Raw genomic sequence first — 15,887 nt, 5'->3', positions numbered from 1 at the left:
TGTGATGTAGGAAGCTGCTGTCCCAAGCAGCTGTTTACCCAGCTGTACCACCAAATATCCTCCTCCATCCACCAGCAACTCCCCCTTTAAAAGAATTATTTATTTGAAATGCAGAGAGAGGGGGAGTTCTTCCATTTGCTGGCTCATTCCTCAAATGACCATAAGGGCTAGGGCTGGGCCAGGCTGAAGTCAAGAGCCACATGGGCACAAGTGCCCAACTGCTTGGGCCATCCTCTACTGTTTTTTCAGGCACGTGAGTAGGGGGCTGGATTGGAAGTGGGGCAACTGGCATCCACATGTGATGTGGGTGTTGCAGGCAGCGGCTTAACAAGCTGTGCCACAGCATCAGCTCCTGCCTCTTAATGATTTTTGGAAAGATTTTGAGTAGCCCTAGTGATGGAACCAAGCCCTGTCCTAGAGTTATAAATTGGCACTAAGAAAGTCCCAATGTCTTACAACTCCCTTAGTCTTTCATAGCCAGAGCCAGTTTGTTTTAAGAGACCAAGGCCTGTGCTATTGTTTGCTCACTTGGGCTCTCAGGCTGGGCTATTGGCAGTTTCTGTCCTCAGTGCCCAACTCTTGGGTTTGCATACCTTTGCTACATTGAACAGAACTGGTGAGAAATCCTGCTCTTACTCCCCGTTTCCTAACCTCAGATCGCTGCAGCTATAGGCCAGCAGTAGATTGATTTAGTCGGGGCAATGTGGTTGCAGCAAACAGAGATTGACCTAAATTCCGCCTACAAGGGGGTTTATTAAAAGGATTCAGTGGACTCAGGCTGGAATCAGTGCAGATGAGCCTTGCAGCTGCCTGTCACTTACTAAGCATCTGCCCTCATGGGGCATCACAACTTCCTGTCTGCCACTCCCTGGTAGGCAGTTTCTCACCTCTCACAGGAACACTGCAGCCCCATCCTTTATGCAGTGGGGGGTGTTTGCTTGTGCAGGTGCTGCTGCCACCTTTGCTGTAACTCCTGTTAACTGTAGTTTTTTCCCCTAGTTGCAGCTGTGAATTGCTATCACGATCATCCAGCACCTGGTTTCTGGATGAATTCTCCTCAAGTCCAAGTCTCACCCTTGTCCCTCAAGGGAGGCTCTGTGGCGAGTGGGGCAGGGTAGAGTGGGTAGGTGGCAAAACATGGCTATTTTAGCTGTGTGGGGCTGTCGGCCATCTCCCAAGGGAGTTAAACAGCAGAACTGGAGCTGTACATTCCATCTCAGGTCTGCCAATTGCCGTGGCTGGAGGGCAGGTGGCAGGCCAGGGAGGCTGGTCCCAGAGGGAAGGACATGCAACTTGGGTCCTCCCACAGCCGTAGGGCTGCAGAAACCCAGTAGTCTGTGTAGATAGAATATCTGAAGAGTCGTCCATTTCCTACTGAAGCTCTGGCCTGGAGTACAAGTAGGGAGACAGGAGACTGACTAGAGAGGTAGACAGGGAGTCTTCCTGTTAAGGAGGGGCTGAGCCAGCAGCCCAGGGTGCCCCTTCCCTGCAAGTGCTGTGCAGCTGTCCCCAGGAGACGCTCTCTGCTGGCAGCCCTTGCTGGCCGCTGCCTTTGCCTGTGTATGAATGTGGAGATCACCTGCCTGTCCGTTCTCCTTTGCCCATATCGTGATGCTGTCATCCAGTGTTTTGTTGGCATTGATTATAGACAACAGCAAAGTGCACAAGACCTTGAGGCGACATTTTTATTTTTCTGTCTCACCTGATACCTTTGTTGTTTGCCATATTGTGTCCCAAATCTCTGTGAGGCCTTGACATTTCTACCCCTTCAGATGGCTCATGTCAGCTGAATTTTATCTGATGTGAGTTCCTCTTAGCATCCACCCTCTCAGGCATGACTCTCATTGCCACTAAGGTTTCTGTCCTTGCTGTTCCTCGGTGGGTTTCTGAATTGTCTCCTGTGAAACGATTCTTGCTTTTTGGACCCCCTTCCTTTAGTCTTTGTTAGGGCAGCTCATTGCAGCATCACAGATCTTTCCTTAGACTTTGCTGAGCTGAATGTGAGTGAGAGCAGTTAAGGCAGACTCCTGGCACTTCACATTCATGTCCACTAGACATGGTGAGTGAGGATATGGATGGAGGAGGGGCCGGGGAAAGAGGAATGCCAGAGGAATGGGCGCATTTCTTCTGGGGAGGAGTTTCTAGGACAAAGTAGTCCTAGAGGTAGCATGCCAAGATTGTTCCAAATCTGAGGAATTTGGAAGCCTGACCTATCAAGTTGATTTCCAAGCCGGTATATGCTTGCAATGAGGGAATCTCAACTGAACTTGAACTGTGGTTATGCAACAGGTGGAGGAATCCACTGTGGTGGGAGGGTTTGGGGAGGGGTAGGGAGAATCCAAGTATCTATGAAACTGTGTCACATAATACAATGTAATTAATGAATTAAAAATAATAAATTAAAAAAAAGATAGAAAAAAAAGAAATTGTTGTAGCTCGTTTTTCCCCCTGCTGCTTTAGAGTTCATAGTTTTGGGGAAATCTTATTGGTTTGGCCTCTGGTAAGGTCTTTGGTCTTTCTGGTTGCATAACAACAAGGTCACTGATATTATGGTGTGGGCGTGTGAGAGAGGGAAAGAGCAGTTATTTGATGAGGAAGGAAGCCAAAGCCATCCAGAAGTGAGGTGTGGCCCTTTTCCAGTCGTTCTCATGAGAACTGACCAGCATCCAATAGAAATTACATTAATCCCTTCCAAACATAGAACCCTCAGACCTAGTCCTCTATACCCGCTCTGGCATAGGAATCAGCTGACCTTGGGCCAGCAGGCTTTTAACTGAGGTGCTATCTGTATTTCTCACACAGTATGCCAGTCTCTATACCAGTTTCCCTCTTGGAAACAAGTGGTGGATAACTAATTGTATTTTACTGTACCTTTGAAAATGAAACTTCTCTAAATTTATAGCAGGTGCCTGATCGTTACTTCGAAATCAATCATTCCCTACTAGCCTTTCCCTTGGTTTATGATAGATCATTGGCTTTAAGATTTTTAAAAAAGATTTATTTATTTTTGTTGCAAAGTCAGATACACAGAGAGGAGGAGAGACAGAAAGGAAGATCTTCCGTCCGATGGTTCACTCCCCAAGGGGCCGCAATGGCTGGAGCTGAGCCAATCCAAAGCCAGGAACTTGGAGCTCTTCCTGGTCTCCCACACAGGTGCAGGGTCCCAAGGTTTTGGGCCGTCCTTGACTGCCCTCCCAGGCCACAAGCAGGGAGCTGGATGGGAAGCAGGACTGCCGGGATTGGAATCGGCGCCCATATGGGATCCTGGCCTGTCTAAGGTGAGGACTTTAACCACTACACTATCGTGCTGGGCCCAATATTTTTTTAATGTGTGTTTTCATGAATCTGTTAAGTTGCAGTAGCCAACAATCATTGCACAAGTAAAATTGCATCCCCTTTGTACTTCCTGTGTGATTTGCTAGTTGAATACATTTTATATTTAGGTTGGATTGTGTATGTGTGGGTAAATGAAAGCTGTATCTATTTGATTTATCATTTAAAAATAAAGTTTCCTGGATATTTGATGCTTTTCTTCTAAAAAACAAAAAACAAAACAAAACAAAACAAAACAAAACAAAAAAACAAGAATCCTAGTCCTCTTCCATAGGCCCCACCATGCATCTCAGCATCGACACACTGAGAACCAGCTTAATAGTTCATACAACATTTAGGGCTACTCTAAAATTGTGGCGAAAGTAGTTATAAACTTGTCTAAAGATTTAGTTCAAACACTGCTTGTTATTGCAAAACAAAACAAAAACAAAACAACAAAACAACACTCTTCCCCCCAAAACCAAACCAAACCAAACCAAACCAAACCAAACTCTCAAAGCTCTCCCAAACAAAAATTGACCAGTTGCAAGTGTCCAGCTTTTGGGAGCTGGGTGCCATAGTTGGTATGGCTGTGTGCCATGCAGGAGATCTACAACTGAGGAAGCCATTAGAGTGGCATTGTAGAAGAGAGTTTCATGACACACCACTAGACCATACCTAGCACCAGGCCATGCTCATCTCTGCATTAAAAAAAAAAAAAGAGTCTGTATGACAACAAAATGGAACAAAGGAAAAAACCTGCTCAATCTGTAGTTCTGTTGGGTGGAGAACAAATGGATAATGTTATTCCTTCTACTTACTTAATTTGATGCTAAAATATATTGAATGAACCTAAATTTCTTTGGTCCAAGGAAAACAGTTACCTTAAAACTGAGTACTTTCCACTCAGATGGCTATGATAGTATATGGGTTGCAAATGTTGATGTCTGAAAGGATTTAGACGTTACATTCACACCTGTAAGGGAAGGAATGATGTATTGTGGGTCAAGGGAAGGCAGTGAGCAGATTTGATGGACTTGTGGAGGCTCACACCTTATACAAACACAAGACTTGGGCTGGCTCTTCTTTCCTTTATTCCTTACCACCAGTAGCAAGTAGCACCAGGATTCCATGGCTGATGCAAGAGTTTGTTTGTTTCATCTGCAACTCATTTTGAAACTGGGCAGCCCCAGAAAGGGTGGGTCTGAGTGAATGGATGACCCGCTGGGGCCCTGTAAAGGAGGTTGGTTGTTGGCAAGGAGGAGTTGGGCAGTGGTTGGGAAAGGGGCTTGGAAGTGGCAGGAGTCAGCAGGCCTGGGCAGGAGGAGGAGGAAGGGTACTCTCGGTGCTTCTGGTAATCAGACTGCAACGTTTTGCTTTGCTTGTTCCCCTGCAGGCAGGGCTAGAGCCAGTTGAGCACAGTTTGGCTGCAAGAACCTGGAGAGAAGTAGTGGACGTTACTGAGCCCAGCTGAAATGTACCGGCCCTTGGGAGCCTCTCCCAAGTCCTGGTGCCAGATCTCCAGTCCAGCACTGAGGTAAGATCCCTTAGACTCCAGCTTGAGCAGGAAAAGGACTATTGGGGGTGGGAGCAAGCATTCTTTCCTCTTCTAGGGCTCAGGAAAGAAGCAGTTGTTTCTGAAACAGTCAAGCCACCTGTTTTGGCCTAAGCCCACTGGGAGGCAAGGTCATTCCTGTAGGCAAAGATTTGTCAGAGCAGGTCTTTTGAAATCTTGATACTGATTCATATTTTCTCCATCGTCGGTGAAATCTGAACTCCAGCTGCACCAGATTCAGGTGAATGCTTAACTTCGTGCACCTGCTGTGCTCTGCAAGGGAAATTAAGCTCCTAGGAAACACATTCGACAACTCAAGGAAGGCAGGATAGAAATTAGGCAAAACACTCCAGTAAGCCGATTAAAAATGATTTCTGTTGCTTAGATATGTTCTGCGAATAAGGGCAAAATGTGCTCGTGGATTTCTGGAAAACTATTGACGTAGAAGCAAAGACAACATGTTTGAAATCTTGCCCCTGTTGGCAGTCCTTCAGGTCCTGCTCTGTGCAGGCTACTCTTTAAGCTGTTGCACCAGGTGGATTCCTCCTGCCTGGTGTAGGAAGGTGTGGCAGAAAGTACACTCAGCTAGGAGTCATGAGAAGTCTCCTCCAGTGTGGAAACTCTAGAGCTGGATTTGAAATATTTGGAGATTTTGCAAATTGGCTGTTTAAAAACTTTGTTTAAAAATTGGTGGTGGCTTTCAATCGAGCATAGGGTGTTGGTGTTGGAATTATGTCACAAAAGTGGACAAATGCTGGGAGTTGGGCTTCTGGGTGATGAAAATTCAGATGACACTAGCACATCTCTGGTTGCAATGGCCACACTGTCACACCAGGTGTGAGGCCTTGGGCAAGTCACTTCACCTGTGCGCTTCTTCATTCCTCTCGTACAAACAAGTACAAACAAGGAGTGCTCAGTGGGAGCTGCACGGATAGGCAAGAGCAAGATTTCTGTCCTTTTGAGCTCATGAAGACAGTGTCGAGAGTCCCCTAAGCAAATTCCAGCAAGCATGCTTTGCATCCTGGCCAACTTTCTGCCCATATAGGGAGGGGGCTTAATTGATGGAGAGAAGCTGACAGGGGTTCTCCCGTGGCAGTCTGTGGGTGACTGACACGCTTTCATAAAGACAGATGAAAACCCTCCATTTACTGACCAACATCTGGGGCATATTTCCTTCCTGGAAAAGTCAAGGAGTAGGTCAGAGAAGTGTAAAAGGGAAGCCTCAGCCACGCTGGATGTGAGAGCCAGGACTGAAATCAGAGCTTTTGACTCAGAATCTCCAATAGGGGTGAGGAAAAAGTGGTGGTGGGGGGGGGGATGAACTTCCTGCCAAATGTGAAATTTCAACAAAAGCCTCTTTCTTCTAGTCCCTGCTGTTGCTGCAGATTAGAGCTAATTAAATTAGCATAATGCAGCCCCAGCCTCTGGCCTCCTTCCTCCACTTTCAGATTTCCTGGTTCCCTAACCACTTGCAGCCTTCCCTATGTTGTGTCCTGGAGGAGCCGGGGGAGGCGTGTGTGATTGGTTAAATGCCAGTATATCTTTGTAAGCTTGACAAGTTAGAGAAGTGGAAAGGCATTCAGAGGCTATCTGGTCCCCGCCTTCTTCTTGAGCAGCCAGGTCACATACAAAGCTGGTGATTGTCAATGCCACCAGTGAAAGTATGTGCTCCTGGGGAGGTTGGAGCCTGGGGAGGGGGGCAGGTGACGCTTCACTCCAGCTACCAGATCATTGAACTCTTGGCATTCTCATTCCGAAGGCCACCTGGGTGCTTCAGCTGCCTGCTCTGGCTCCCAAACCCACCCCCATTTCCTTAGATTGCTTCCTGTACCTGCTGCCATGGCCACAGTGCAGTTCAAGCCCTCTGCTGTTCTGGCCCTAGGGCACTTTGTAAGATGCTCCTCCAGCTGGGAAGGAAGACCCCTTCCCCTTCAGGGCCACGTTGGTGTTCTGTTTCAGCCAAACTGTGGCGAGGAATTTGATGTGAAAGATGACAGTAAACTCTTGTCTCACAGGAAAGCAGAATTTTCACGTGGACAATTTCAGTGAGCAAAGCAAGATTTATTTAGGAGAGAAGTTTCCTGCCTTAGTAAAAGGGGTTGGGGAGGGCGTTCCAAAGGAGGAAAGGCCTGAGAAAATGATGAAAGTGGTGTCTTTTATGCACCATCCCACTGAGGGGGACAAATAAATCAGAGGGTGGAGTGAGAACTCATTCACAATGGGCATTGATCCTATCTAGTTCATTGTTCAAAACAAAAAGGCTATCGGAAAGGTGTGACTGGCCATCTCTTTGCTTTTGCGGTGACAATAACTCAGAGATGGGGATTGATATTTTGATTTTGTCCGTTGATTTCCTTCAAGAGGACTGCCTTAGAAAATGACCTTGGTAAAAATTTGACAGAGCAAGATACTATATTTTCAAAAAGTAGCTTCACCAAGGGATTGAGACCCTAACTATTGATTATCCGTCTGACTCACAAAACCAGCTAAGATTTTATCACTGAGGTCAAGTGTGTCCAAAGTTCATGGACGATTGTGTATTGTAAAAAGCTATGCATGAATTTCAATTTCTTTTTGCACCAAAATAATATTTTGCACTGTATTTTCTCACAAACTGTGTGAGACGCCCTTCTACTTACACGGAAGGGTGTCAGTTGCAGGTCAGTTGAAGGTTGCAGGCTCTGTTTTCTGTGCTGCCTCACGATTTCATTTCATTTGAGGCTATCTACCAAGGAGTCTACACCCTTGACTCAGATAGGGAAATTGAGCCTCAAAGGGATCAAGAGACTTCCCCAAGATTGCACAGCTCCTAAAGAACAGAGCTGGAAGCTAAGCCTGCCTGTGACCTCCAAGGTTTCTCAAAGCCCATGAGTGCTTCTTGCAGCAAGTATTCACCTGGGATCTCACCAAAAACAGTGCGCATGAGCAGAGTCTCTCCTTAGGGAGCATGCTCCCAACTCTGCAGCCACTTCAACAGCTGCAAACCTCATGCCTGGAGCTGTACAAAATGCTCCACTATTCCTCCCAGATCCCAAGGGCTTCTCCTTAAGGTGGAAGACAGCTTTGAGCCAAGGTGCACCTGTGGAGTCCCACACACATTCTTTCTGTACTCCAGGTGCCCCTTGGGTTGAGGTGCAAGGCCCCTGGACCCCCAGGGCTTCAGGTAGAAGCAGGTGGTCTTTCAGCCTCAGGAGCCCTTGCTGGGACCCACATTGGAAAGGATAGCCTTGGATTTCCTATGTAGCTAGGAAAGAGATTACTCCTCTGACAAGAGAGGTGTAATTTAGTTTCACAGATATTTACTGAAAGCCTACTCTTTGCTCAGCTAAGCATTCCAGGTTGTTGGGGCAAGAAACCTTGGCCCAGCTCTTTCTTCTGGCAGCAGCAGCAGGAGGAGGGGTTTTCCTACATAAAGATTGCAGAATGTTCTCTCTGTCCTACTTATCCTGGGACCCCTTCATCTCCAGCTTTTCCTTCTGGAATACAGAAGACAGCATTATGGCTCAAGTTGACTCTTCCTGGATTCCCAGGCGCCTAATGTGTAGAGATTTGGGCACTCAATCTGCCAGGTGGGGAAAAGATCAAAAATGGGGCTGGCAGTGGGGTCTGGTCACGGTCTGTGAAAGACTTCCCCAGGGCTTGGGAGGGGTAAGTTGAGCCGTCGCTGCATGTAAGTGGGGGTGCGTGCTCTGCCTCTGCTACTGGGATTGATGGGGGGCCTGGTGTGGTTTCATAGGTGATGGAGAATTTTTTTTTTCAGGTGTGGCACCTGCCCAAGTTTAGGAGGAGGAATTGTGTGGTTCAGCAGGGCACTCGGAGCTGTGTGTGTGGGCCGGAAAGGTTCCTGGGAAGGCTGTGGGTTAGCTTTTATGGTCTTCCTCAGAGGAAGTGGAGGCCCAGAAAGGGGAATAGCATGGTTTAGGCACCCGTGGAACTTGAGGTTTGTTTTTTTTTTTTCCTGAGACTGGCCCAGGCTGTAGAGGGATGGTTGTTCTTGCAGCAGGCACAGCTGGCTTGGCTGGCAGGAGAATTGGTGAACTGAAAGCAGTGCAGGTTTTCTCATTGATTCAGAAACCCTTTTCCCATGCTGTCCCTCAAACGCCCCCTCCCCGCTTTAAAGATTTATGTATTTTTATTGGAAAGTCAGAAATATAGAGAGAAGGAGAGACAGAGAGGAAGGTCTTCCGTCCAATGATTCACTCCCCAAGTAGCCACAATGGCCAGATCTGAGCTGATCCAAAGACAGGAACCAGGAGCTTCTTCTGGGTCTCCTACATGGGTGCAGGGTCCCAAGGCTTTGGACCTTCCTCCACTGCTTTCCCAGGCCACAGCAGAGCTGGATGGGAAGCAGGACTGCCTGGATTAGAACTGGTGCCCTACATGGGTGGGATCCTATGGCGTGCAAGGCGAGGACTTTAGCAACTAGGTTACCATGCCGGGCCCCAACCTCCTTCTTTACAGATCCTTTTTACAGAGATCTTAGAACCATTCTTCCTCCCACCCCCTCCCGCCCCGGCTGCCTCCACCTTTGTGCTGAGCATTTGCAGTGGGTGGAAGCATCACAACTCAGAGAACAGAATCCCCTCTTTGAAGTCAGTCTGTGGGTTTTGCTGGATGACCTAGGCTTTCTGACCCAGATTCCTCATGTGTTCAATAGGCCAAATAATGCTTACCTTGAATAAAGATCTGTAATCACTGATGTCCAGTTTTCCCCTAGAACAGAGAATGAGTTTTAAGTGGTACCTTTGTTATGTTGGTGCACTTTTGTTAAGGTCTAGTTGATAGACAAAAGCCTGCATGCGTTTAAATTGCACAGCCTGATGAATTTTGACATAAGCATACACTCAGGAAATCATTCCTAGTTCTGTTCTCCAGTGTGTCACCTCCCCCAACCTCTCAGAGTCTTCTTGCCTTCTCCCTTCCTCCTGCCACTTTCACAATCTGCCTCCCATCCCCAGGCAACCTCATGTCTGTTTTCTATCCCTATAAATTATTGTGCATTTTCTACATTTTCATGGGGTGGAATGATACAGTTTTCGTCTTTGACTCAGTGGGATTATTTTGACATTCATCCTTGTTGTTATGCTTGTGTCAATGGTTTATTCCTTATTGCAGAATTGTACCCCTTATTATAGATATACCATGCTTTATTCATCCATTCACATGTTGACAAGAAATTTGGGCTGTTTCTAATTTTGTGTCTTCTGTTTTAGATTTAATAATTTTTACTTGAAGTAGTTACAGAGAGAGAAAGAGAGACACAGAGATCTTCTGTCTAATGGCTCACTGCCCAAATGGTTGCAATAGCCAGAGTTGAGCCAATTGGAAGCTGGGAGCCAAAAGCTGCTTCTGGGTCTTCCATGTGGGTGCAGATGCCCAAACACTTGATCCGTTCTCTGCTGCTTTATGAAGGAGCTGGATTGGAAGAGGAGCAGCTAGAATTGTGACTGGTGCCACATAGGCTGCCTGCGTGGCAGACAGTGGATCATCCTGTGACGCCACCACACTGGTGCTCCAAGTTTGTCTTCTTAACATTGAATTGGAAGAGTTTCTTGTATGCTCTGCAGACAAATCTTTTATTGGAAATGCTTTGTAAATATTTTCTCTAATTCTGTGGCTTGCAGATGGTAAGAAACAAAAACAAATAATTACAATCTAGTTGAATGACGGCTTTGCACACAAGCGTAGAGGAGGAGCAGTAATTTTTGGGTGGGAAGTTACGGAAGCTGCTTGAAGATTAAGGTATGTAAATTGGGTCTTAAAGGAAATTAAAAGTTAGTGAGGTGAGGGAAGGGCAGCTTGGGGCAAAGTTCACATGTGCAAAAGCAGAGATGTGAAGTGGCATGACATAATCAAAACTGGGTCATCTGGCCTGGTTGAAGCTCTGGAATTTTGGATCAGAAGAATGAGGTCTGTGATCCTGGTCCTCTTATTTATTGGCTATGCAACTTTTTTTCATTAAAAATTCTTCCAATTATCAATCAGTTATAAATCTAAAGGAAGTTGTGTAGCTAGTACAGGAATTTCTGGGGCATCCTTCCCTTAGTTTCCTGCAGTGGTTTCGTCTTCATGATTACAGCACAATATGTAAACTAGCACTCTGGCAGTAGCATAATGTGTGTGCATCTGTGTTGTTCCTCATGGGTCTGGATTCATGTAACTTAAAGTGTACACTTAAAGTGCAGCACTGTTCCATCTCCACCAAGAGCTCCCATGTGCCATCCTTTACTGTCACACTGGCTTCCTTCCCCTGTTCTGCATGTCAACAATTTCACCCTTTTGAGAATATTATCTCTGTTTTAAGAATACAACAGGCTCTGCCTTTGGAGACTGGTACATGTCATTCCATCATAATGTCCTTGAGGCCCATGGAGATGTGAAGTGGGGTGGCTGAGTGTATCTGCGGTTTGCTCTTTCCTGATTTTTGATGATATCCCATGGTGTGAATGTTAGTCTAAATTTTGCCTGTTGAATTACTTTTTTCCCCCTTCAAACTGAGAATCAGAGAATAGTAGAGATGGAGGTAGAGTGAGAGGGAGTGCTTGTGTTGGTCTACACCCCACATGCCCGTAATGGCTGGGGCTAGGCTGAGCACAAATCTGGGAGCCAACCATTCAGTCCTGAACTTCCACATGTGTAGTAGGAAGCTTGAGCCACCATCTCTCCTCCCATGTTCTGTGTGAGCAGGAAATTGGAGTCCAGAGCCACAGTGGGGCATTGAACCAAGGCACTTTGGTATGGAACACCAGTTTCTTAACCACTAGGCCAAGTGTCCACACTGTATGTTATTTTGGTGATTACAAATACTATGGCTGAGAACAATTGTGTGCAGAGTTTTATGCGGAACAAAGATTTTATATGGGATGGAAACCCAGGGAAGCAGTTGCTGAGTTGCACAGATTTTTTGGGGGGAGGGTAAGATTTATTTATTTATTTTTGTTTACAGAGAGGAGAGAAAAAGATCCTCTTATCTGCTGGTTCACTCCCCAAGTGCTCACAACAGCTTGATTCAGAGTCAGGAACTAGGACCCTTCTCTAGGTCTCCCCCATGGGGATAGGTCCACTGCTTTTCCAGGCAACAAGCAGGGAGCTGGATGGGAAGTGGAGCAGCCAGGACATGAGCTGGCATCCATATGTGATCCTGGAGTTTGAAGGAGGAGGATTAATCAATTGAGCCATTGTGCTGGGTCCCCACGCTTTAGTTTTTAAAGGAAACACTGCACTCTTTTGCAGAGTGGTGGTGTTGTATTTACAGTACCACTGGCAAAGTGGTCTACTTCTTCCACATCCTTGCAGTATTTGGCATTGTCACCATTCTTACTCTAACTGCTCCAGTAAGTCTATGGGAATTTCTCATCTTGGTTTTCATTTGTATTTCCCCAATGGCTGGCCATTTGTCTCTCTCCTCTCCCCAGGCCTGGTAGTCTGAATTTGCACCCTCACAGCAGGTTCCCCACCTGTGGGAAGCAGAACTGTGTGGTCTCAGTTTCCCTCCCACGGTTTTCAGGGTTACCCTACAAGTGTGACTTCTTTGTTTTTTGATCTAGCTCACCATTCTTAGGCAAGTCTTCTTTATTTTCCTGGGTGGCCCCTGGGAAGTGAGATTTTATGGAGCTATATATTTTCCTAGGAAGGATGTTTTTACAGGTGAGCAAACAGCCTGTAAGTGATGGAGTCTTACATGCTCTCCACCCTGTCCCTTCCTGGTCCTGATGTGTCAACATTTGCATTTATGGATAGTTAAGGTGCAGAAATCTCTGGAGTTGGCCCAGGAAGACATGGGAGCATTGACAGTCCAAGGGCGGCTGCCATGGCCTCAGGCCCCCGACTGCATTTTTTGCTCTTTCTGCTTACAGAAGGAAGGACCGTTTCAATGTGCTGGGAAGAACAATGGCTGTTCTCAGTAACCAAGGGCTAAGTTTGTGGAATCAACATGTCATTTTGGTGCAAAATTTATAAGAGCTCTACAGTTTTTCACAATATGCGCTTTCGGTGAATATTATTACTATTTGAATTTTCTTTTTTTCATTATTTTCATTTTTTTCAGGGGGTGAATATTATTTTTAAAACAATTTATTTATTTATTTGAAGCACACATGTGAGAAATTATCTATCTGTTGATTCAATACCCAAATGGCCATAGGAAGCCAGGAATGGGAAACTCCATATGGGTCTCCCACATGGGTGGCAAGTCCTAAGTACTTGAACACCTGCTACCTTCCCAAGTACATCAAAATGAAGGTGAATTAGAAGCAGAGCAGCTGGATATCATTGCTTGGGTATGAGAAGCTGGTACTGTAACTAGTGGCTTAGCCTGATGTGATGCAATGCCAGTTCCTCCACAAACCTCTTCAAAACTTTTCATGTATTTCAATGATTATTACCAGGAAGTAAGTGTTATTATGTACATATTAATTCATTCAATCCCCACATGAATCCTGATTCATGTGCATATGCTATTTATTTCTTTATCTTATAGATGAAGAAATAGGAACAGAGGTTTTATAGCTGTTAAGGACTTAGGCAGGGTGACCATCATGGATGTCTTAATCATTATGTTGTTATAACTGGAGAAACCCTCTAGTAATCAGCTTTTCATTACTCTCATTAGACAACCTTAGAGGGAATGTCTTGGGGAAGGAAAAGGCCTCTTTTGGCTTACAGTTTGAGGGTCATACTTCAGATTTTCATTGGTTTTAAAATTCACAATACCTGCCTGGGTGGTGATAACCTTCCCATCCCACTCCGTCTACCCCTTCCTTTGCAGATGTTGGAAGTTAGCAAGGGGTTTCTGGCCTGGTAGGGCTTGGCTGGGACACCCTGGAAAGAGGGCAGAAGGGATATTTCCCAATTTCCAGGTTGTCATGAGGGCAGAATGGGAGTGGGGCCAATAAGTGCTCTGGGCTGCTCTTGGCTGCCTCTTATCACTCCTTGTCCCTTACTTACCCCTCTATCCCTCTCCCAGGGACCTTTGTCACGAACACACAGCTGCAGGGCCGGGCAGTATTGAAAGGAAATCGAGTGTGTGTGCCTTGCCCCAGTGTGGCCAGGGAAGTGTGTCCATTCACACAGCTGTTTACGTGAGCACCTGCTATGTGCTTGCCTCTGTAAGAGGCACTGTGAACAATGAACCGCAATCTTCAACTTCGCATAGTGTGTGGTCTGAAGAGAAGAATGTTCAATTGCAACACAGTCACATGTGAAGTCATGCGTGGTGGGGTGGAGGCCCAAAGATACTTCCTCAGGAAGTGATTCCTTGGTTTTGAACAACAGTCCATGGGGCACCTTTCATAGCATCAGTCAGCCTACGATGCGCTCTGTCTTGACTGTGGACTGATCTGATGCCTGGCCACTCCAGGGCACCTCCTTCGGACTAACATTCCAGACTGTTCTGAGAGGTTGCCCATGGCCAACCATTCACGGCTCCTTTGCCTGCTGGCAGGCTTGACTTATTGTTTTTGAGTGTGTTCATGACTCCACAGTTTATCACTCAGCTTAACACAGTGAGGTTTTTATCAGCTTACAGATTTTTAAAAAGCAACTATATAGGAGTACAATTGATATTTCACAAAATTGTACCCACCTTGGGGATATGAAATCCATTGCTTTTAAATTAAATATACTGAGAGATGCAGCCATGCTCAACATCACATATCAGAACAATCTCACCATCAGCTGGGTCACCTCCCAAGACAGAAGGTATGTGAATCATTGTCATTATTTTGTTCTGCAATGGGGTCCCTGCTTCCTGTAGGAGTATCTCAGTAATTAATTCAATTAGTATTTACTGAGGGTCTGCTGGAGCCCTCAGCTGTTCTGGGTTGCAAAAGGAAATTCAGAGATAAACAAGAGGCAGTGGCTGCTGCTGTGTGGCTGATGAGCTTGGTCCTGCAGATGCTCTGTTCTGTGTACCCTACCTGGGCAGATGGGATGTGGGGCCCTGCAGGATGCATAGATGTTTTCACCCCTTGGATTTAACTGAACGAAAGGCAAGCGCTTTGCTTCTCAGTACAGGGAATTACACCAAATTACTGGCTGAGCAGAGAAATGTGTTCTCCAACATCTGCAAATAGCTCTGAGCTTTGGCAGGCCTGCCTGCAGTATCTTGAAGAAAGAGAGGAAAGTGGCTGTTGTGCTCACAGGGCAGAGATTGGATAGGTGGGCTTGGAGTGCTGGTGCATCAGGGGAGGAAAAGGGTTTGTGCCAAGTCTGGGCAGCTGGCTGGGGCAGAACAACAGCAGATTAAGTGGTCTGGAACTTAGGGATGTGTTGCTTAGAGGCTTAGAAATAGGGTGAGAGGGATGGTCTTGTATGTAAAGACATGCAGTCAAACTGGAATGATGCTGCCTTAAGTCTGGGAATTGGAGATTTATTTCTCAAAACCTGATATCACAAGATGAATCTTGCATGAGGAGAGGCAGGCGGAAAGAGGTTGGAAGGTTGATGGGAGGTCTTTTGGTGAGATGTAGCCCCATTTTGGGTAGTAGGTGCAGCAAGGCAATAGAAGAAGTGGAGGGGAGACTGCCAAATGGGGAAGAATATTTTTCAACCCCCAGCCTCTTTTTGCAAGGTTCAAGCCTACCCTATCCATTTGTTTGCCTGTTGCATTTTGGTCCTTCAGACTTGACCTAGCCACAGCCCCACTCAGTAGCCTCCCCACAGCATTTTCCCTCTGGTCCTGCCAGCTTCCTGCTGCTACCCACTGCCCCTTGTCCCATTCCTCCCACCAAGGGGGAGGGGAAGAACAAAAATCAGCCAGGAGAGGCAGCAAGGACATAGTTCAGAGAGGTCTCCAGGGAGGGTGACCTATCCATGCTATGGACAGGAGTGAGGCTGAACATTGAAAGAAGGCTGGTACAAGAGGGATGCCACATGGATGGATGCCCCTGGACTTGCACAGCCCAGAGAATAGAGCATCTTGAACATTTTCTACCTGAGCTACTTCCCTTGCCTGGTCTTCATCCTGACCGTGGGTGGAACTGGTCACTGGGATGTCACTGGTGGCCTTGAAGAAAGCATT

The 15,887-nt window shown here is 46.4% G+C and overlaps 1 protein-coding gene across 4 annotated transcripts in view; it reads left to right on the top strand.

Annotated features, from left to right (window-relative positions):
- The window catches only part of ST6GAL1 (ST6 beta-galactoside alpha-2,6-sialyltransferase 1), a 114,539-nt gene that overhangs the window by 25,924 nt on the left and 72,728 nt on the right, over positions 1-15,887 (top strand). For 3 of the 4 annotated variants that reach the window (XM_058662134.1, XM_058662135.1, XM_058662136.1), the window contains exon 2: positions 4,709-4,849. The exons of the other annotated variant lie outside the window; for it this stretch is intronic. The gene's annotated coding sequence lies outside the window, so the exon portion shown is untranslated. The remainder of the gene's footprint in view (positions 1-4,708; positions 4,850-15,887) is intronic. 4 annotated transcript variants of the gene reach the window in all.

Source organism: Ochotona princeps, chromosome 3 (assembly GCF_030435755.1).
Source record: "Ochotona princeps isolate mOchPri1 chromosome 3, mOchPri1.hap1, whole genome shotgun sequence".
NCBI lineage: Eukaryota > Metazoa > Chordata > Mammalia > Lagomorpha > Ochotonidae > Ochotona > Ochotona princeps.
Note: the sequence above shows the minus strand (reverse complement) of the source record. Positions and strands in the feature narration are given on the sequence as shown.